This window comes from Felis catus, chromosome B4 (assembly GCF_018350175.1).
Source record: "Felis catus isolate Fca126 chromosome B4, F.catus_Fca126_mat1.0, whole genome shotgun sequence".
NCBI lineage: Eukaryota > Metazoa > Chordata > Mammalia > Carnivora > Felidae > Felis > Felis catus.
Window position 1 is genome coordinate 6,429,141 of NC_058374.1, and position 23,541 is coordinate 6,452,681.

The 23,541-nt window shown below is 40.9% G+C and overlaps 1 long non-coding RNA gene across 1 annotated transcript; it reads left to right on the forward strand.

Moving 5' to 3' along the window:
- Positions 1 to 16,410: 16,410 nt before the first annotated feature.
- Positions 16,411 to 21,710, forward strand: LOC123386431. The gene is made up of 2 exons (XR_006600279.1): positions 16,411 to 16,598; positions 19,884 to 21,710. It is a non-coding gene; the product is annotated as an uncharacterized LOC123386431 (long non-coding RNA).
- The last annotated feature ends 1,831 nt before the right edge of the window (positions 21,711 to 23,541 follow it).

Consider the following 23,541-nt stretch of genomic DNA (forward strand, 5'->3'; position numbering starts at 1 on the left):
ACACAGACTAGTCATTCTTGGTGTGAGCGGGCCGAAGGAGCAAAGGTTTCTGTTTGCAGAGAGCATGGGAGATGTTAAAACAGCTCAGGTACCCCTGTTACAAGCAACGACGAAGTAAGAACCCTTCTCTTGCCTTATTGTAAAATTCTGAGGTAATTTGGGGAGGTCAGTGTCAAGCAACAGCACAACATGTGAAACTGCTTATGAATTATGTTTTCACTCATATATGGATCCTGAGAAACTTACCAGGAGACCAGGGGGGAGGGGAAGGGGAAAAAAGTTACTGAGAAGGAGGAAGGCAAACCATAAGAGACTCTTAAATACTGAGGGTTGATGGGGGGTAAGGGGTGATGGGCATGGAGGAGGGCACCTGTGGGGATGAGCCCTGGGTGTTGTCTGGAAGCCAATTTGACAATAAATGATACAGAAAAAAACAGTAAATAATAAAAAAAAATGAAACTGCTTATGGAAAAATTGAAAAAGGTGTAGAGGGGAAAGAAAAGTCTTCGTCACTAGAGAATCTGTGCCAACGTGGGCCACTGGGAGCTCACGGGGACCATTGGTCTTACATAAATCACAAGGCTCCATATGTTCGATTTGTCAGAAGCACGCCTGTTCGCCAACGTCTTCACACGTGTGCTTCCCGATTTAAACGTCTTCTTAGTTGATTTGATATTAAATAATTATTCTTCACAAGTTCTCTTAGGGATTCGTCGTACAATTCTCGGAGTTAAAGGTAGACATAAATGAAAGTCAAATTTGTTCGTTTGCAAATGCTAATGAATTCAGCGTAACTAAGCATTATCCTGTGAAGATTGATGGAAACTTCATAAACCAGACATTTTTTTTTTCACGCAGCTGCAAGGAGTGAGTTTCCAGTGGCAGAGAAAAACACAATTTGCATATGCAAACCAGGACGGCCTGAACAATGTCTTAATTGTTGTTATTTAAATGAGGCGTGATGAATTAGCATTCGCGGGCATGCTAGCTTTTGCTCAGTTAATTGTATGGATACAAACTTCCAAATAAAAAACAGTGCATATTTGCCAACTTCCACATAAACTGAGAATTCTTAAACCCAGAAGCTAGTCTGAGGGAATTTCTCTCTGGTAGGAACCATTTCTCTCTCCCCGTTGGTCCCACTGCCTATCTTGACTAGAGGGCAGAAACCTTGTTCGCCTTTCTTTCTGGAATAGAACTGGAGGGCTTAAAAAAAAATAGGATAAAAGTCACTGTGAAGGAATATCTAAAACACACAAAGGTGACAATGGAACACAATTCAAAGTTCAAGTTTCTGACCGAGGAACCTGGGCCCTGAGGCCGAGTTGTTTTTCCTCACTTACCTTCCTCACTTGCAAGGCAGCTGGTCTACCTCTCTCTCAGGACTGTTCCTTCCTTCTCCCAGCTCACTGCCAGGAAGAGATTCCTGGCGTGTCCCCAACTCACCAGTGCAGCCATTTGGCTCAGGTTACTGGCACCACCGTTTTCCAGACAGGTCCTTGATGGTACTCTTCATTCAGGAATCCTCAAGGGACAGGAGCCAACCCTGGGCATTGGTTTCTTCCCCACATACTTCCCAGAGAAAATGCTGGGGTGGTAAGAATTATATCTCCTGGAACCCCTTTGCTGTTTTTTGTTTGTTTTGTTTTGTTGGATATGATTTGGATCCACTGAGCAGAAACATTTGCTTAGGGTCTGAATTTGCGGTGGGCAACGAACCCCCTTTCTGTTTGTGTGGATCCTGGCCACAGCGTGGTTCTGGAACCAGTACGGACGTGTAAAGGCAGCTATTTTCCTGAGGTCAGCCGCCTCTTGATGTGTGACTGGGGCAGAAAACAGGAGCCCTCCCGACTGCCAGGTCCTGCAGTGTAATTTAAAAGTTGTTCTTCGAAGCACAGCCCAGAATTTGTTTCTGCAGTTTCCCTAACGATCCCGAAATGTGTTTAATAGCCTGTGATAAGAGTCTTTCTTACTTAAACCAGCTAGCGTGGAGTCTATCTTCTGTAACCGAACTTTTACCCTAATAGTAATTAGTATCAGGATTCCCAAGAAAATGAGGGCATCTGGGGATGGTGATCTTATCTGGTTGGATGTGAAAGCAATAAAGATACGATACCCTCAGAATATGGGCGACCTGTTTTCCACTGTGCCAGAAAGCTTCATGAAAACCATATCTGCTACGTGCAAGATTTAAAATCTATTTTTAATAAATAGAGCACCTTAAAAAGCATTTCTGATGGGGTGATGCCTCTAAAAATCGGAGGCACGGGCTACCTTCGTGCGCTGCTGAATTACAACAGAGGCTGTGCATTTCCAGCCTCACACCGTCATTTTTTGTGTGTGTGAAAATAGAACCACGTTAGGAAAGAGAAGATGGGAGGGAGGATGATTCGGTAGAGTCAAACCCTAACAAAGCTTCTTCACCAGCAAGGGCAGAGCCTCCTTCTGTGAGGTGACGATCTAACAAGGGGATGCCTGTTTGCTCCGGGATTTCTCCATTCCTTCAGCGGTGGAGTCAGGGTCCCGGTAAAGCTCAGGGAATAACCACGGAGTCTTACCTGAAGGGAACAGGCTCACACACTTAACAAATCGCCGGATTTTGCTAGTTCGTATCGACAGAAACCAGGCAAGAACGGGAACGAGATTCTAAAGGTCATGGAAGAAAAGAACATAATTCTAGATGAGGCTGAGTTTATCAAATAGGGACCCTTCCTGAGATTCTGGATTCAGTGTGTTAGCTTGAATAATTGAGAATGGTTCTCAACGTTTGCTCGGAGGGCTGACTGAAACTTGGACTTGGGAAGTTGTAGCCCACGCTAACGGACTTAGCGATGTCAGAATTGCCTTGGCTTAAGGCACACAAAGGAACCAAAATACTTAAGGAGATAAAAATGCTAGAGTGGATTTATCATGTTGAACTCATTCACCCCTTGCATTAATTACCTATTGGCGCTGTAACAAATTGCCACAGATTTAGTGGTTGTAACAGCACAAATGTATTAGGTTATGGTTCTAGAAGTCAGAAGTACACAAATCAAGGTATTGGCAGGGCTGTGTTCTTTCGGGATGCTCTGGGGGAGTGTCTGTCCCTTGTTTTTCCAGCTTCTAGGCACCACTGCGTTCTTTGACCCGTGTCTCCCCTCTCCCTCTTCAAGGCCTGCCATGGAGAGTCTTCAGATCTCTCTGCCTCTCCGTCCCCCACCAACACACACACATAACTGTGCTTTCAGAGTCCTGTCTCCTTCTCCAACCTTGAGCCTCCTGGTTCCCTCTTACAAGGACCCTCGTGATCACATTGGGTTCACCTACTAATCCAGCATAATCCCCCCATTTCCATAATCTTAACCTAATCGCATCTGCAAAGTCCCTTTGCAAAGAGGACCATTAGGTCCTTCTGTACAACGTTCAACAATTTCACCACATTTCACCCAATAAACACGTCCCATGTCTGCCTCAGACCTGTGCAGCTTGTAGGAATCAATTTATACTCTATGTGGAAACTGAGGCTCAGAAAGGTGAAATCACTTGCCCAAGGTCACGCAAGCTCTTATTGAGAACTGGGACAAGAATCTGGGGTCCTGACTTCCAGCCTGGTGTTCTGGCAACAATATACTATCCAATCATAGAGCCACTCAAGGCATATACAAGGCTCATGAAATAAGGCAAGCCGTCTCTGCACGTGATAAGATACACCTCAGATACGCCCAGCCCCATGACGCACCCAGACGCCCCAAGATGAGAAGAGGCAGATCCCCGTGCGTAGCGTGCCCTCTGCTTTTACACCCTTGCCTCACGTATCATGGGCAGGGCATCCTGAACCGGCACCTGTCACATTCGATAGTCACCCAAGGGAGGTGACACTACCCTGGGGAATGCCACTACACATCGTGAATGAAGCAGAGCTGCAAATACGCATGTGGATAAATTCTACAATATGACATTGCAAAGACACAGCAAGTCGAAGCAAATTAAAGGTGAAGACGCATACAACATGGCATAACACGTAAAGTTTAAAAAAATATAAAGCAATACTATACAGTTTTAAGAGTAGTTGCATGTATAATTTAAGTACAAAGAAGTGTCTAGGAACGACAGCCCTTAAATTGAAGAAAGTGGTTCCCTTGGGCGGAAGCTGGGTCAGGAGAACGAAAGCACAAAGGGAAAGTGGGTTAGGGTAACAGTGCCTCGAATTCATGGCTGCAAATCCAATTAAGAGTTTGGCTTTTTGTAGGCAGTTTTATCCAGTGCTCCAAGAGCCGTTTCCAGTGCTGGGATCAGTCCGGGTGGGGAGAGGGGTGGAAAATCCTGGCCTCAGCTCAGCTCTGTCTAGATAAACTGGAAACTTGCCCTGACAGTTTTTTTCCTCTATTGTGCAAGGCAGGGCCAAGTGATGTCATTGGGGCGTGCAGATGTCTCTGTCCTCTTCTTTGACAAGTGCCAAGAAAAATGATCTTTGCAATCAAGTGATGCTCCCTCCCCCAACCCAGATCTGCCATTTCTATACATGTGGCCACAGGCCAGATTCCTGAAAGCTCTAGAACCCCCTTTTATCAAGAGAAAAAAAAGTCTTGCTGATTTCAGCTTCAGGAGGGAGTGCTGGTTTATCTCCAGGTTATTAGAGAGGCTGGTTCACACCTCAGTTCTGTGACTAGGGCACGCGCGCTCACGCGCGCACACACACACACAGCAAATTAATTCATTCCTTCCCGCCTTCTTTTATTCATTGATGTATTTGTTCATTTAGGAGCAAATATTTGCTGAGCATCCATTCAGAGACTACAGAAGCAGAGATTAAAGACAACAGAGATGACACACCAGAGAACAGACAGCTGTCGTGCGACCTTGAGCAGCCGTGGAGATGAGAAGGGAGGGAGACGGGACCCCCGCGAAGGATCACCTCACGCAGATGGAGGAGGGCCGTCTGGGGAAAGTTCCAGCAAAGGGAACCCCCGAGATAGTGTTCAGGGATGAGTGGAAGACAGATGGCAAAGTGTCAGCAGCAATTCCCGAAGGAGCGGCAGGTGGAAAGCCGAAGGGCTACGGGAGAGTGCGGTGCACTCTGGGAACTGCAGACCCAGGTCTGGGTCGCAACGACCAGAGCAGATGGGTTCGAATCGGGACGGTGCTCTTCCTCAGTTTCCCCGAGAAAGCATGCACGCCACTACCGCTCCCGTATGTAGAGTACCTATGACATGCTGGGCATTGCATTTTACACACCTTCCCATTTAATCTCTCAAAAACCCCATTTTACAGACAAGAAAGCCGTCTAGCCGAGATCTGACCTTGACTTACCTGCCTTCTTTCCACTCTCTGTCCTTGACAGCAGGCCCACGGGGGATTGAAAGATCCGCCCTGCCTGCGGCACAGTTACTACAATAATCAAAGCATGCAACGTAGGTAAACACACTTGGAGAACTAGCAAATGCTTTATATATAAAGTTTGGTTTTTACCACACAAACCGTTAAGACGAAACCTAGGGTTGGTTATAACGCACTGATAATTCACACTTTGTTTTCAGCTGTTGTGAGGCCAGGGATCAGAGGGATCAGAGAAAGGAGGGAGGAAGTTTACATTAAACCCCATACACTGTAATATCCCCAAAGCATGGGCTGTCCCTGCCCTCGTTTATGAGGCGCGAGATCATCTGTAGAGGATCCATTGGTTTGTGAACTTTATCTCGGGGAATTCAAGCTGGAACGAATTCCCATCCGTGCTTATCGTATAACAGTAATGATGTCTCTGGTGGTAGGGGGCAGGGAGGAGACTTCAGGAACTGGGAAGGGTGCTAGGTGACAGCACCTTCTAGATTCATACTAATAAAATAAAGTTTTCCAGTGAAACCCAGGGTTGGGAAGGACATATGTATGGCTTTGTGATTAGCATAGTTTGGCCCAGAACTATACGGTAAGCAAGACTGTCTTTATAATTTGCAGGGTCTAGGGCAAAATAAAAGCACAATAGGGGCGCCCGGGTGGCTCAGTTGGTTGGGCGTCCAACTCTTGATTTTGGCTCAGGTCATGATATTTTCCATATATTTTGATTATATGTTTATTTGTGTGACGATTTGTTTTATGTCTGTCTTCATCAATGGCATATAAGCTTCATACTGTGTTCATCACTTCATATATACCACCTAGCACAGCTCCTGCCATTTAATAATGCCCAGTAAATATGGATTGAATGGAGGCTGTGTTGAATCACCTCACTGTATTGGCAGGGGGGTCGTATTCATCCACAAAAGGATCAATTTCAAGTCGAGTAAGTGTTGGGTCAGTGATTGTGTGCTTATGGGTATACGCATGGGGGTTAGTGAGGGCGGGGGTAATTTTCTTGCCCTCATGTGTAGTGTAAGGCACCCAAACCAGAGTTGAAAGGTTTGTGATCCGGAAGCCAAGGGTATAATGTGTTACAAGAAGAAGATGTGTGTTATTGACATAAGAATAGATGTATAGATCAAAAGAATAGAATTAGGAATGCAGAAAAATTCTGCACACTAACGGTCAATTGATTTGTAACAAGGTTGCCAAAGCAATTCAATGAAGAAAGAAAAGTTTTTCAACAAATGGTGTCAGGACACCTGGAAGTCTAGAAGAAAAAGAACGTTGTTGGACCCTTACCTCAACACCATTATGCAACAATTAACGCAAAATACATGTAAATGCAAGAGTTAAAACTATAAAACTCTTAGAAGAAAACAAAGGGATAAATCTTTGTGACTTTGGATTAGGCAATGATTTCTTCAATATGACACTAGAAACACAGGCAACAAAAGGAAAAAAAATAAATTGAATTTCATCAAAATTTAAAACTTTCAAGTTTCAAAGAACACTGTGAAGAGAGCAAGAAAACAACTCACAAAATGGGAGAAAATATTTGCAAATTAGGTATCGAATAAGTGACTCGTATCTAAAATCTATAAATAGCACAATTCAATAATAAAAAGATAAGTAACCCATTTTTAACCAGCAAAGGATTCCAATAGACATTTCTCTGAAAAAGATAGAAAAATGACCTATAAGCACCAGAAAATTGCTTATTAATCATCACGGAAATCCCAATCCAAACCACAATGGCATGCCACTTCACAGCTGCTAGGATGGCAATAATCAAAAAGATGTTAAAATGTGGGGAAATTAGAGCCTTTATTCATCACCAGTGGGAATGTAAAATGACACAGCCACTTTGAAAAACAGTCTGGTGGTTCCTCAAAAGGTTACACAAAGAGCTACCATTTGGCTCAGTAATTCCTCTCCTAGGTCTGTACCCAAGAGAAATGAAGAAGAAATAAAATATGATATACCCATAAATATTACTGGGTTAGCAAAAGGAATGAAGTACTAATACAGACTACAACACGGACATACTTTGAAAACATGCTATGTGAGGAGTGTCTGAGTGGCTCAGTCAGTTAAGCATCTGATTCTTGGTTTCGGCTCAGGTCATGATCTCATGGCTCATGAGTTCAAGCCCCATGCTGGGGTCTATGCTGACAGCATGGAGCCTGCTTGTGATTCTCTCTCTCTCTCTCTCTCTGCCCCTTCCCCACTTGGTTTCTCTCTCTCTCTCTCAAAAATAAATAAACATTAAAAAAATACTACGTGAAAAGATCACAAATTGTACAATGATATTTAAATGATATGCCTAATCTAGAAAAATCTGTAGAGCTAGAAAATAGATTATTAGCTGCCTTGGGCTGGAGAAGGATCTGGGGAGATTAGAGAGCGATGACTATAGAAGAGTACATGGTCTCTCTCTGGGGTGATAAAAATGTCCTAAAAACATTGTGGTGATGGTTGCCCAATCCTGGAAATATCCTAAAAACCATTGAATTGAACGGTTGAAACAATTTGTGTGCTATATGAAATTGTATCTCAATACAGCTGTTGCAATATTCCTGTAGCAAAAAATAAATTAAAGATGGGCTGGTGAATTACACAAAATGCTGCCAAGAGGTGGTGTAGAAGTAGGACAAAAAAAATGGTGAAAATATCTGGTAACCTGGAAGACAGTGGTCACTTGGACAAGAACTGACAAAGTGAAGTGACAGGGACGAATCAGTTTAGGGTGAGCTGACAAGCGAGGAAGTGGAAATAGTTTGTGGGAAGCACTATTTCAAGTGGTTTTGCTGTGAAGGAGGTCATGGGTATGGATAACATCTGGAGGGGTGATGAGGTCAAGAGTTTATCTTCTCACTTTGTCTTTAAGATGACAGTTATGACAGAATGTCTTCATGTGGATGGAAATGACCCAGTTAAAAGAGAGATTGGTGTAAGAGAAAGGGGACAACACAGAGACCAGCGTTTCTAAGGGGACTAGATGGGATGCAGACCAAGCAAAGAGGTTGTCATCGATAAAAGGAAGGACGCTTCCTCTATGAAAGCAGAGTGGAAGCAAGGAAACTTGGGTCCAACTGCAAATAGGTTTATATGAAGTTGGGTGGAACTTATGAAAGTTTGCTGGTGGGAATATGAGGTGGTTTGCCAGTGACCCTGGCAAAATTGAAAAGACACTTTATATGAAATCTGACAAGGAAAGATGTTGACTATTTTAAATAACCATTGAAACCTTGGGATAGTGTAGAATATTTGTGAAAGGGTCTCTTTCACACCTTTGGTTGAGAACCTAAGAATCCCCAGAACATAAAACTATACTGACTTAAATGCTAGGACAATTTACAGTGTGAAAAATGGAAAAGGGTCTACTCAAACTGTATGATGAGTTGACATATTGGTGACAAGCCACTTGATGCGAAAAGGTTTTGTTTAATAAACTGATAAAGACAGCTTCTTCGTCTAGCTTGACACCAATTGTGTCACTTGTAAGGTGTGTAAATAATTACAGAATTCAAGAAATGTTGTCAGCTACAAAAAGCTGCTCAAACAAGCCAAGGCCAAGATGTATTTTCTATTTTGTCTTTGTATCTTGAAGCAAAGGATCGGTTTTGAGGGAATCACGTTGACATATGTACTGATAATGCCTTACCCATGGTTGGCTCTGTGAGAGGCTTCCTTCTTTTGTAAAAAGAAAGAGAAAATCCTGACATTGTCACAACACGGTGATAGGTTCATAAAGCGATGCTTGGATTGAAAACTCTTGGAAAGGAAGTGGAAAAATGTTTGGATGTTGCACAAATACAGATAATTTTATTAGACAAAGATTATTTCAATGGAAAATTTTTTTAAAAAGTTGTATGAAAGCCCCAATAAAGAGACATAATCTCCCCCGAACAGAAATTTCATGAGTGTGCTGGAGGGGAAATTTCAAGAACACAGAAGACGACATTTTGCAGAGTGCTTCCAAGATGGAGGGTGGCTGGCGACACTCACCAAATTAGATGTTTTTCATCACACAAATCAGTTCAGCAAGCCTTTGCAAAGCCCTGGAAAAATGTTTTCATCCCAAATGTCAAGGTTTTTGGACTTAGAAGGAAACAGGATTTTTGGGGAAAAAAATCACTCTGCAAAGAAAATCTTGAGATACTTGCATTGTTAGTTGGGTCTAAGGCTATCATTAAATGTCAATTCTTACTGAAAAAAAAAAAACAGAAGAATTTCAGAATAAACTTGAACCATATCTTCCTTCTCTTTAAACACAAGTGCATGACCAGGTAAGGGAGCCTTTCTCTCAAGCTTTTGATCAGCCTGAGAACACACTTTTGGGAGAAGAAAAAGTCTGTGAGATGGACGCTCTCCATGAGATTTACTGCTCTCTCCCTCGACCAGGGCTGGATTTCTGTGTGACAGTCACAGGGAAGCAATGGACTTTTGCTGCTGATTTCAGACCCTCACACACGTGAGCAAGCACCTGGAGAAAGGCAAAAATCATCAAATTTCAGTCGAAAATGAAATCTGTGTGTGTTTATCTCAGGTTGGACTCAGAACTGAACTTTCATGGGGCACCAAGTAAGCAGTTTCAAATTAAAGAGGTAAATTTCATCCTTTATTTTCAGTTTCAAAAATAACACTTTTTAAATGCACATCACATCTAGGCTTATCAAAAAGATGAAGAAATCAACACATATCATTTTGTAATGGCTAGGCCCATACCTGAGTTGAATTATATCTCTTCGGAAGAAACGTTTTTCAAAGCATCATGTGAAATCATTTCTTGAGTTGTTTTTTTATTCATTTTGCTTTGGCTTATGATTTTAGAAGCTTTCCTATTTATTATCTGTAAATATATTTTCATTCTACAAATGACATTAAGTAAATTCATAATCTTTCTTTAAATTACCTCTATTGAGACAACTTTAGAAAAATTAAATTCTATGTTGGCTTAAACCAGTTATAACAGAAATTTATTATCTTTGTTTTATGATTGTTTAAAATGTCTAAAAGGAGAGGAAGAGCTTAATTTTTAGAAAGGTAAACTAAGCTTAATTATCTGTTTTTCCTTTTTTCCAGCAAAGGTTGATTCACATTATTTTTAATTTAAAACAAGGGGAAAAATGCCCACTTGCATATACAATCTGCCACATACACCATACCTCTTTAGCATTTTGTATCTGAAAATCATTTAAAAGTTCCTCCAGATTAAAAAAATGGAGAAAATCTGTTGGGAGATCAGTCCTTTGTCATCTTAGAAATTTACCTTTCAAGGATACCAGAAAGGCCACACTTCATAGGCATTAACTGCAAGAAATATAGCTCTTTTGATCCCTGATCAACACTAAGATTTTTTTCTTATTAGCACAATTAATGTTAAAAATGCATTTTATTTGTGAAATTAGAGGCTCGTAATTGTTGGAAATGGGCTGTCAGTGGTGACATCAGGGGTATTCAAGGTATGTGGGTTGCCTAAAATATTTTGGAGCTGTTACTTACTCTTACAGGAGTGAAGTCTATCCCTAAATGGACCCAGGTCTAGACATTGGTTAAAGGTTTTCTGATTAATGATGAACATAAGGGTAACAGAATCCTGTTCCTGCCATGTTGTGTCTTCCTCGAGTCAGTTTCATGCAAGATGTGCATAGATCTCTAGAAGGTCCGTAATCTGAACCTACAGAAGCTCTTATCACCTGCTTGTTAATAAGTAATTGTTCACGAAAAGTCTGTATTTGTGGCAGTATTTATCTGTGCCTTGACTTTATTATAATCAAGGGATGGATTTGTGAGGAAGTAGCCAACCCTCACCCAGCTCAAACTTTCCATACTACGGTTATCAGAAATAAACAAGAAGTCTGTGTGGCTAAGTAAAAGTGGGCATGGCTCTCCTTTGTAATAATTGGGCTCGTCAATGGATGGTGTTTTTCAAGGTAAGTGGGATTCAGGAAGAAAGGGGCAAGAGATTTGAAGTGTTAGCATGTGGGAGTGCCTGCCAATTGATTTATAGACTATGAGTTGAATGAAGAAAGATGTGGAACCAAGAAGGAGCTTGTATGGTAAGAAAATATGGTGGACGCCAATGATGGATAAAGAGAGTTGCCATGTTCTCGATAATTCTTTTCTCCTTCATCTCCAAAAAAGAAACAAAAAAAAGATGTCAGTGGTGCGATCCCCAATTAAACCTCGAGAATATCCCAAATAAAGAGACCAGACCCTTGATGTAATTCTTGATTGTTCATTATGCTAATTAGCTTCTTAATTCCGCGAATGTGGATTCTCTAAAGAGAAATCGTAATCTGAGGCTGACTCCTTTCCTTCCTGGTTCTTTTTCTTACACACATACGTAGGAAATACTAAATGAACACCCAGGTACTTAGCAGCACTTTTTACAAAATAAAATTTGAAACAGCAATTTGTTGCAATAACTAATCATAGAAAATTTTCCACAGAGGGGCGCCTGGGTGACTCAGTCGGTTAAGTGTCTGACTCTTGAACTCGGCTCGCATCATGATCTCTCGGTTCGTGAGATGCACCGAACTTGCTTGGGATTCTGTCTTTCCTTCCCTTTCTGTCTCTCCCCTGCTCACATGTTTTCTCTCTTTCTCTGTCTTAGAACAAATAAATACACTTTAAAAAATAAAATTTTCCATGGAAATGAATTATGAGTTAACCACTATTTTATTTTCCATTAAAATCAGAAATTCACACAGCTTATTGTCCACATTAACGTGACTTTATTATTTCAATCTGTTCGTCAACAGAATTTTCCTCTCGCTCAGGAAAATAAAAGTTGCAAATACCCTTATTGCTCGTTGCAAGGATTTTCTGAGACTCATCAGCAAACCTTAGAAAACGGCAAACAATACTTTCTGCCCTGAGACTATCTGAACATCTGGTGTAGAAATCCTTTTACTGTTATTATCATGAATACTCAACTATTATATCTTGGTCTTTACCTAGTTGAGTCCCACATTAATCAAACTTCAAAATCTTAGAAATTCCTTAAATCTTTCTTCTGAGGTGCCACTAATCTGCAATAAGAAAAAACATAAGTATAAACATATTTGTATTAATGTTCAATTTTCTTAAGTTTTATTTATTTATTTTGAGAGAGAGAGAGCCCAAATAGGGAAGGGGCAGACAGAGAGGGAGAGACAGAGAATCCCAATCAGGCTCTGCACAGTCAGCCTAGAGACCGATGCAGGGCTCGAACCCAGGAACCACGAGATCATGACCTGAGTTGAAACCAAGAGTCAGATGCTTAACTGACTGAGCCACCCAGGAGCCCCTCAATTTTTTTTTACATCAGATTACACTTTTCCTTTTCATAAAATTGTAAGGTAACTTTTATGGACCATTAGTAAGCATTGTGGCTGAGCACTTCATAAGCACTGACTTCTCAAAACATCATGTGATAGTTAGTTATTATACCCATTTTACAGAATGGGAAAATAAGGCTTGAAAGGATCACATAATTTCCCTAAGGTTGTACAGCTAGCGTAGGGCCAGGATCTGAATCCTGGTGATTTATCCTCAGAGCCCACCTTTTAAACCACTAAGTGTCCCTTCCAATCCTTTTATTTCATTTCATTTTTTAAAGATTTTCTTTTTAGGAAATCTTTAAACCCAACATGGGGCTCAAACTCAAAACCTTGGGATTGAGAGTCACATGCTTCATGGACTAAGCCAGCCAGGCTCTCCTCTTTCAATCCTGTTAGACATAAATGGTTATCAAATATGTGATATTCATTTTGTAGACTTTTCTTCTTATCTATCTCCTAATCTATACCAGGAGAACACCTAGTGTAATATCTAGTCCCTGACCCAGCCTAAATATTTGCTGTTCTGAAGCTGAAAATGTATCCAATGCTGTTCCAGAGAGTTAACTCCCAAGAGCTATAAATCATCCAATCACCTTCTAGAGCATGCAATGACTATGAAGGAAAGAGAGATACTGACATCTAAAGTAATCTAGTCTATCAATAACATGTGAACTTGCTTTGATTTAAAGCAATTTACAAAGGGATTTGTACACCTCATTTCAACTGTTTCACCAAGGTCTTGACTCATTGCTGCAGGTTGCATAATTAGTCACATTAATCCAGCAAATGATGGCAAAATGCTTAGTAATGATGTCTAACTGGGGCATTTCCAGAGAACCTTTGTTGTTTAATTAGGAGATAATGGATGAGAGGGTAGAGAGCACAGGGGTGTAAAAGGCACTGGCACGTCAATGTACATATGCCCAGTTCAATACAATGGCTTTTTAAGCCAAGTAGTCAAATAAATTGAAGTCATTATGGTACATGAATTTAAAAGGGGTTATTATTCACTAACTAATTTTACTTTCACAGATACTTAGGAGCAACCAATTACTACTGGGGATAATAAAAGGTACCCAGTGAACAAACGCACTCAGTACCAAGAATGATGTCTGTGGTCACTCCTAGGTCTCCACTTACCCACCATCTTTCCACATGGAGGAGCAGGATTGGAAATTTCTCTCTGAGACACGAAACACCAAACCATTACATTGTAAAACAGTTCTGTGTGTATTTGTTTCTCATTGCAGTTCCACTGAAAACGAATGAAGAGTTTGTCCTCTGATTGTGTTTGTACTGTTTGCTTTCAAAAGGTTATATTAAAATTGACTTTTCAGTTGGATGCTTTAGTTTCAAATAATAGGAAGGCAAACCCAGGTAGTCTTAAACAAAAAGGGGGATTTATTGGCTAGAGACAGAGTAGGCGTCACTGTTTGATCAGAACGCTGGTTCTAGTTCCAGATGTTTCTTTGCACTCTGCCCTCTTCGGTATCCCAGCTCATCCTTGGGCTGGTGTCTCTCACTGCAAGGAGTTGGCTAACAATCATAGCTCGACCACAGCACGCCTGAAGAGAGATGAAGTGACTTCTCACTGCCGCCTAGCATAAGCAGGGAGCTTCTCACAAACTGGCTCACACCTGTGAATCCACATGGATTCACTAGGGTAATGGTGTGTGCCAACTGGCTAAGACTTGGGCACCTGAACTAAGAGGGCAGGGACTATCCTGTTCAGAGCCATCAACCTCCCCATCACCCCCTGCTCCCATAAGCTGAGAATGGGGCCAGACGCTCTCAAGTTGTATGGCTGCTATACACAGAGGGAGGCAGTGTGGATGTTGTGAAGACAGTTTTAATGTCTGCTTCTGTTTATACCAGTAACCTAGTTACTGCGTTGGCAGAAGCCATTTATGTTCATTGTGTGGGGACACTGAACTCCAGGACTGCTTGGTCAATGTTACCATTGACAAAACCCTCTTTCTGACCAAACTCAGGTTCCTCCGAGCCCTTGTCTTGACTAGTCCTCAACCTTGGCCAGTAAGAACTGTAGACACTCAGCGTAAAAGATTTCATCCAACCACCCCTACCAGGAGACTCAAGCAAGCAGGATCATAGTTTCTAACAGCTCAAGGTCCTCGGGATGACCCTAGTCCTCCTTAAGTTCCTGACTGGGAAAACTCAAGGCTGAGAAAAGATTCACTGTTTGGTCCAATCAGCACCTGAAGATAGCACCCTTGTGTCCCAGTCTCTGTGGGAGGGCAGGAGCTTAACTTGAATAAGTTCCATGGGGGAAGGGAAGAGGAAAAAATAGTTACAAACAGAGAGGGAGGGAGGTGAACCATAAGAGACTCTTAAATACGGAGAACAAACTGAGGGTTGATGGGGGCTGCAGGGGAGAGGGGAAAATGGGTGATGGGCATTGAGGAGGGCACTTGTTGGGATGAGTACTGGGTGCTGTATGTAAGCGATGAACCACGGGAATCTACCCCCGAAACCAAGAGCACACTGGATACACTGTATGTTAGACAATTTGACAATAAATTATATTAAAAATAAAAGAATAAGCCCCGGTGAACAAACCCAATGACCTAAAGGCATTGACCAGCCCTCCTGCCTCTTTTTGTAAATTTCTACTTCCTCAACTCTTCTCTGGCCTCCATCGCTTCTCCACTTCCCCTGAATCCTACAATTCTCCCTTTAAAACACCCAGTCACCTCTGCACAGATAGAAGATGAAGTTGACTTATGTTAGACTCTCTGCCCTATTGCGCCTTTAAGCAGTGTCCAGGCAATTCTTATCTTGGACATCACACCATTCAAGAATGACTTCCAAATCCCTATTCCTTCTGTGTCCTCCCTTTATTGCCTTTTCCCTGGGTTTATATAACACAGACTTTATAGTAAGAGTCATTACTTTGAACTTCAGAGAACTGCTAAAGCCTTTGATGTATCAGTACCTTAGAAAAGCAACAGTCCACAGATCAGAGCTGTAGTTTGAATTAGTTGTTTTTATAAGTGATGGCATTGTGGTAATGAATAAATACACAACACATGTATAATGTAGTTCATTTTATAATTTAAAAATGTCTCATAAGGCTTTCACATCCCTCATCCCTGACTGATGGATTTACTTTTAGATGACAAAATCCCATTGAAATAAGTATCCTCAAGTTCGTCCAGAGATGGGGGAACATCTCTTTTTCTGGAGAAGAAGAGACATGAAGCCTTTTTCCTTCCCATCGCTTTGGGAAGTTGTAAAGTTCAAGATATTAAGCAATCCCCAGGCAGATAAGTTATGAAATGGTTGTGTAAATTGATTCATTTATTCTGTCAATGTTCTTCAGCCAAGGGCAACCAAAAACACATGTGTAGTGCAACAACTTGAGATTATTACTTATTGCATCGAGTGAGAACACACACCGTAGGGGAAAATGGGGTATCCCCATAAGAAAGCATTGAAAAGAACCACTTGTAGACTCAGGGTGAATTGGGGGAGGTCAAAGCAAGTAGAGGTTTTCTCTAGATTGGATAATGTCTAAGACTGAGTGTCTCGATAAATCTTACATATAGGGAGAGGAGACTAAAATAAAAATACAGCGGTGAAGTCACTCATTTTAGGCAAGAAGGAGGAATGTCTGGTATTTGTGGGTGGCACAGGGACCTTGTTTTGTCTGTGCTTAGACAGAATTATGCAGTCGCTTCATCTCGTTTTGTCGTGGTCTCAGAGTAACCTTGTTTGAGGTTGGTATTCTGTGAAATTGTTTACATCTAATGAGAGAAGAACATGACTTCCCCGTGAGTGCCGGCCCAGCCTCTGAACCTCACGGGCTGCTCTTTTTTCCTTTCTCAATTCACTCAACATTGTCAAGTGCTTATTGTGTGCTGGGATATCATCACAAATTACAAATGGTTCCTGTCTCTAAGGAATTGACAACTTTGCGGGGAAAAAAAACAGGTAAGAAATAGAAGATTGGTATTTATTCAGCAACAAGTACGGATTGTGTGCCTACTCTTCATCAGGCTGTGTTGGACATGGGGTATGCTAGTTAAAAAAAAGAGCAGAGATTGCGGCTGTCATAGACCCCTTACTCTACAAGGAGGGGACAATGAATAATAAACAAATAAAGAAGTATACTATCAATTGTTTTCGAAGGTAATTATGAAACATAGGAACAGTAGACAGAGTTAGGTAACGAGAAGTATGAGAGGGAGAGGTGGACTGTCGTCCTGGGTGAGGAGGTGGGTCTGGTGTGATAGACTCATGCTGGGACCACTAGGAGAGGGAAATAGATAATCACTCAGGCATAATTTGCAGATGTGTTCCCCATTTCTCTTTGCTAGTACACCAACCAAGGGAAAATAAAATCTGGGTGGTGTTGCTTATTTTATACTAGAAGTCAAGTTGGATATCTTGAATCAGTACGGCTTTACAGAAATATTAGCTATATTTTTCATGGAAACAGAAAATCATTTCCAGTGTGTCCTCTCATCTACCTACGTTTTACAGGATTTTGAAATTGCAAAGCAAAATTTTAAATGTTACACTGCAGAAAAGGACGAAGATACTCCGTTGGTCCATAGGTGCTTATTTACCGAGACATAAGGTGACCAATTGTTTGGTTACAGACAGTGACTCTGAAAGGAATGTAGACGCTTCCACTGTCACCAGACTCTTCTTGTTCTCTGTCAGCTTTAATGCCCTGGACTTAGTCACTTCCCCGAGACTCTCATTTCTGCCAGTGCTTCTAAAATTGTGGCGTGCTGTATTTCCTTTGAGTTCATCTATTGTCTGTCTGTCAATAAACGTTTGTCTCTTATCAGGGCTTCTCTGGGGTGGAGAATGAGCCCTGTTTTATATTTTTCTTAGGAATACAGTGGGTCATGAAAAGGAAGTCTGGGGAGGTCGCTTGTCCATCTAAATGTGTAGCAAAGAGAGAGGTAACCGGAGCACTTTCGGTGGTTAAGGAGCTTCCCTAGGAATAACAACTACTGCTTTTTAAATGTTAGTTGGTGCTTCCTATGTCTCTGGGGTACTGCCTAGTTTTCCAATTTCATCACAAGCAGATGTAGATCTGGAGAAATGGTACTGGGTGAAGTCTATCTTCTGCTTTCCTGGTTTCAATGCTCTTTCCTTAAGAGACAGAATCTCAGCACAGGAAGGGACCTTAAAGGCCTTTTGGTCTCCGCGTCCAGTCTACACCCAAGACCTCAACTGATCATGAAATTCTATGCTGAAGTGTCCCTAATGGAAAGAAATTAATTTCCACACAGGGTAGCCTGTCCCATGTTGCCACAACTTTGAGTGTGTGTGTGTGTGTGTGTGTGTGTGTGTGTGTGGCTTTGACACACTTAGTATAGCTCTAGCACTTCAGGCCATGAGGAAACACACATTGACTCCTTTGGGCAACAACCTTTCAAATAACTGAAGATCCTTCTAACGTGTTTATTTCTCTACCTTCAATGTTCTCCCCTCCAGGGTATCATCAGTTCTTGCTTATACATTCTTATAGTATCAGATGTGCTCTACTGCCCCACAAACGTGAGAAAACACAAGTCCCTTAAAAGAAAACACAATATGTTATATATTGTTAAGTTAGCTATTATTCAAACCTATATAAATATAAATGGGGCACAAAGTTTATGTTTATGGTTCTTAACCATGAAACTTAGAATTTAAAAAGTAAGCAAAAGTGATTCATCACTTCCCTATCACACCCCATGCTCACTAAATTCTACTCCTGAAACAAATATACCCTATTATATTGCACTAACTGCAATTTAAATAAAGACTTGAAACGAAATAAGCAAAAGTGTAACACTGATAAAATCAGCGACCTTCTATAACATCACAGATTACATTCGTGTTTTGTTTGAAACCAAAGTGTTTTCAATGTGAAGATAATACCTCCATGATGCAAATTCCTTTGAGTTCATCACACACATATTCCTTAATGCTTTGTGATAACCCAATTCTCCTGCCACTTTCTCTGTATATAAAATGAGGAATAAAAACAATTTGTCTCATAGAGTTATTGTAAGAATTTCATGAAATCATGGATGTTAAGAACAGCTCTTGATGCAGAGTGAAAAGGTAAAAAGACTGTTCTTATTATTACTTATAATAATTACTTACATAATTACCAAATATTACTTATAATTTTTATTGCTTGTGCTAAGCAGAAATTAGTGCGTCATAGCACTTAACAGATTTGAATGAAATACAGTAACCCCGGGCTGATAAACTTCTTCCAAGTTTAGAGCTAGTTTCCAGTCCCCAATATGGCTTTTGAAATTTGCTCTGAAAATTCCTGGTCATGACTCTTTCTAAATTAAACAGACTTGCCAGTTGCATTCTAGAAAACAGGTGATCTTATGCGAGCAAAGCCAGGGGAGAGTCATAATAACATAGAAAGGATATTCCTTTCTGCATTGCACTCAGTCAGCCATGCTACTTCTATCAAGGGCTGACATGTTATGTTCAGAATCAAGAAAATATTATTGACCTATCTTCATTACCTTGGCTGCCCTGAGATGGATTAAGTTTTGATTTTCCTTGTCTTTGGATGTAATAAATGGCAGCAACCTGAAGGTTAATGAACTGCTCACAGAGTTTTGGTGTAGTGAAACTCTACAAACACTTCTTTCCATCTATACCACGCAAAGACGAGATTTATAGCTTCACTTTAGGTCCTGAAAATATATTACTTCCTACTGCCATTCACCAAAACTTGACTTTAATTACTCTGTAAGTCAAAGAACACAATGAAATGGACAAAAAAAAAATGTTGTTACTTTTAAAGACCTTATCAAAATAGAAGTCATCTCCTTGGATTCATTCGTCTTTCTGAATTATGATATTTTGAGTCATAAAGTAATATCAAACCTTATACTCAGGTGTTTACTATGGGTCAATGGAATATTTTGACTGAACACCATCCCTGAGCTGGGTCTTTGGGCCCAGATGCTCCAGTGGAGCCACCATATTAGATAAGATTTGACTAATACAAAAATACCCAAAATTGTATTATCAGCTCGGTTAGAGTTGCTAGTTTACTTTCTTATACAGAATATTTGTTTAAAGACATGCTGAAGAACACACACACACACACACACACACACACACACACACACACACAGCTTTCTGGTGTATAGCTAAAATGAAACTAAAAGACCTTGGTTGTTTTGAATTAAGTTCTTTCATAGTAATTTCCAGTAATTGTTTTTTAAATGTCTCTTTCAGGTCAGAAAAACTGTGGAGGACCTGTTTTGCCCTGGCCCATACTTTTAGAAGTTACGTTTCTAGACTTTTAACTCAGGAATATTTCAATTTACAATTTCCAAACTGGGGAACGTGGGCTACATGAAGACTTTCCAGGTGATACAGGGATCAAGTAGTTCTTGAAGACTTCATTTCCAGATTCTTGACCTTTCTGGGTCCTTTTTCCCAAAAATGATCTGTATAGAAAGCAATTGGGGCAACTCTTCATGCTGTTCTCCTTGGCCTCCTCTCCCTCGCAATCCCTCTGCTTTTACTATATCGTAGAGAGGCAGACCTCTCACCTGAGATCTTAATCTGATGTTACCCTGGGGTTTGAAAAATTCCATGCCTTCAATCAAGCAATCAGTTCAAAATATTGGTGTCTGGAGGCATCCCTCAATAAAGGCACAACAAAGCCATGGGGATGGTCCACACAGGTAAAGCAAGCCAGCAGAATGAAGGTATTTTGACCTGAAAAGTACTCTGAACTCAGTCACATCATAGAAAACGGGCCTGCCACCAGGATGGCACTTTGACACTTTTTTATTATTACTTCACCTTTTCCATTCCCGGAGCATTGTCAAAGAACGCATCCTTACTGAGAGAAATTTCTAAAAGAGGGATGTAGAGAATCAGCACGGCTACTCTTGCTTTCTTTCTCTATAAGGGCCTACCTGATTAGATGAGACCCACCCACAATGACCTGTCTTTTGTTTAATTCCAAGTCAACTGATTTTCAGCCCGATCATGGGGACATACCTGTTCATGCTCCAGTTAATGCCTACAACGAAGGGAAGGGGTTATATAAGGCGTATATGCCGTGGGGTGGGAATCTTGGGGACCGGGACAGAATTTTGCCTACCACAGTAGACACCTTGGCTCTTGATCATTTAGATTCCTCCCAAATGTGAAATACATCCATCCCTCCAAATATTCCCAAGAGTCTCATCCCACTGTAGTATCCATTCAGAGCCCAAAATCTCACCTACATTTTATCAACTCATATACAAAATGTAAACCAGTGCCAGGTGGGAATAAGGCTGCTAGGTGTAATCCATTGAGTACAGTGGCTAGGGCACAAATTTTCTCCATCTGTGCATTTGTGAAAAGATATAAATTATTTGCTCCCAACATACTCGGAGGAGTATGAAGAATAGTTGCAGATATTGTGGTTCCAAAAATGGTAAAATGGAACATACAGCTCTTCCATTTGCCATTAAAGGCAGTCCTGAAATCCAGCTGAGCAAGTGGGAATTTCCTGATCAGATTTCAAGGCCCGGGAATAATTCTCCCTGGTTCCCAGATCCGCTGTTTAGGCTCTTGGTTCTATCCTCTGACTCCTTCCTTTTTCATGAAGGAGTTGAGCAATTTTAGTAGCCAAGCAGCCAGCTTCCTGCAGAGAATTTTGGGAATCAACTGTCTTTTTTTTTTTTTTTTTAATTTCCTGTTCTCTTTGTCCTCTTTAGCCCAAGCTGGCCATGTTTCTGCTGAAACAATTTTCTCAAGTTTGTGGGTCTTTAGCGAATTTTACTGATTTCACTCCATTTGATAAAAGCCACATCTACGAATGTTTGCAAGATAATCATTTCACTCTCTTAGGCAGCAGGTGAGCTGACTAAAGGACAACACCCTGAAGCTTCCTAGAGGCCTTCTCACTTGACCAAGGCACACATTTACCTTCGTGAAAGGGCTTTTGTATGGCTGAGTATGCTCACATTTTATCTTTCTGAGGTTTATTTGTTCATAAATTGAAGGGCTTCAGGTTGTTTCTAGTTTGGGGCTATTATGAATAAACACTTGTTTACAAGACTTTGTGTGGGCATATGTTTTCATTTCTCTTAGGAGTGCAATTGCTGGGTAATAGGGGGAAAAAAAGATTACAAGAAGCTGTTAAATTTTTTCCAAAGTGGTTGTACCACTCTTACCAGCAATACATGCAATTTCCGATTACTCAGTATTTTAAATTTTAGCCATTTTAGTGGGTGTGCAATAATATCTCTCTGTGATTTTAATCTGAATTTCTCTAATAAAACACATTTGGGCATTTTTCATATGCTTATTGGCCACTGATTATAAATTCCCTTATGAAGTGTCTATTCAAGTTGATTTGCCCGTGTTTTAATAGACTTTTTACTATTGAATTGGAGGGTTTTTTTTTTTACATATATTTTCTGGAAACAAGCTCTGTTCTCAGATATAGGTGTGGCAAATAGTTTCTCCCAGTCTATGGCTTGTCCCCTTCATTTTCTTAAGTGTTTTCGATAAGAAGTTTTTTATTTTGATGAAACATAATTAATCAACAATTGTTTATAGTTAGCAATTTCTGAATCCTGTCTAATAAATATTTGTCTACCCCGCCACCAGGTCATGACCCACCACCAGGTCATGAAGGTATTCTTTTATGATTCTTCTAGAAGTCTTATAGTTTTATCTAAAAGTTTTTGTTGGGGCGCCTGGGTGGCGCAGTCGGTTAAGCGTCTGACTTCAGCCAGGTCACGATCTCGCGGTCCGTGAGTTCGAGCCCCGCGTCAGGCTCTGGGCTGATGGCTCAGAGCCTGGAGCCTGTTTCCGATTCTGTGTCTCCCTCTCTCTCTGCCCCTCCCCCGTTCATGCTCTGTCTCTCTCTGTCCCCAAAATAAATAAATGTTGAAAAAAAAAATTAAAAAAAATAAAAGTTTTTGTTTTAGGTCTCAAATCCACCTTAAATTAATTTTTGCATGCAGTGTGAGGTGTACATCAGGTACATTTTACTCCATATGGATACCCAATTTTTCCATTACCATTTGTTAAATGGCTTACTGTTCCATGGGTCCTGCCTGAGGTTATTGATGGTAGTGCACTCAGTTAGGAATGCCTGCAGCACTCACCCAGGCACCCGTCACTCATAGGAAGTACCATAGACATGTCTTCTACTGTGGCCACTATTTACGGTTGAACCAGCTCTTATCATTTTTATTATGATCAAGGGGCACACTTTAGCAGTAAATCATTAGGCTGTTTTGATGAAGAAGATTACTGACTCACAAGTCCTGGAGGGGAGAGGGGCATACCCAAGAGACCACATAGAAAAGCCTGGGTAGAGAGAGAACAAGAGTATGAGCCTGGGTTTCTGCCTTTATTAAGGGTCTCAAAGTAGGGTATCTAGGGTTTTGTGGTTCATTCTTTAATGTGTAAGGCATAAGAGTGGGAGTTAGAGAGTAGGAAAGGAGAAGTGGGACTATGCATGTAGTCAATTTTCAAGGTCACCTAGGGCTTTCTGAAATAAGGACCTTCATGGGAGAAGTAATCTGGTTCCTTGTCTGGTTGTTTTGCGGGTACCTGTGCCTTAAAGTTGGCAATATGTTTACTCAAGATGGATGTATTTTGAAATGGATGCCTTGGCAATCAAAAGCTCAATTTCGGGCACTTACATCACACATTTTCTCATATAATTGCTTTGGTGTCTCAGTTAAAAACCAATTAATTGACCACATAAGTTTGGGCCTCTATCTGGACTCTCTTTACTGTTCCATTATCTATTGGTCTATATTTATACCAGTGACACATTATCTTGTCTGTTAAAGCTCCATAAAAGTGCTAAAGTAAGAAAGGATATTTCTCTAACTTCATTTTTTTCAAGATTGCTTTGACTACTATAGAT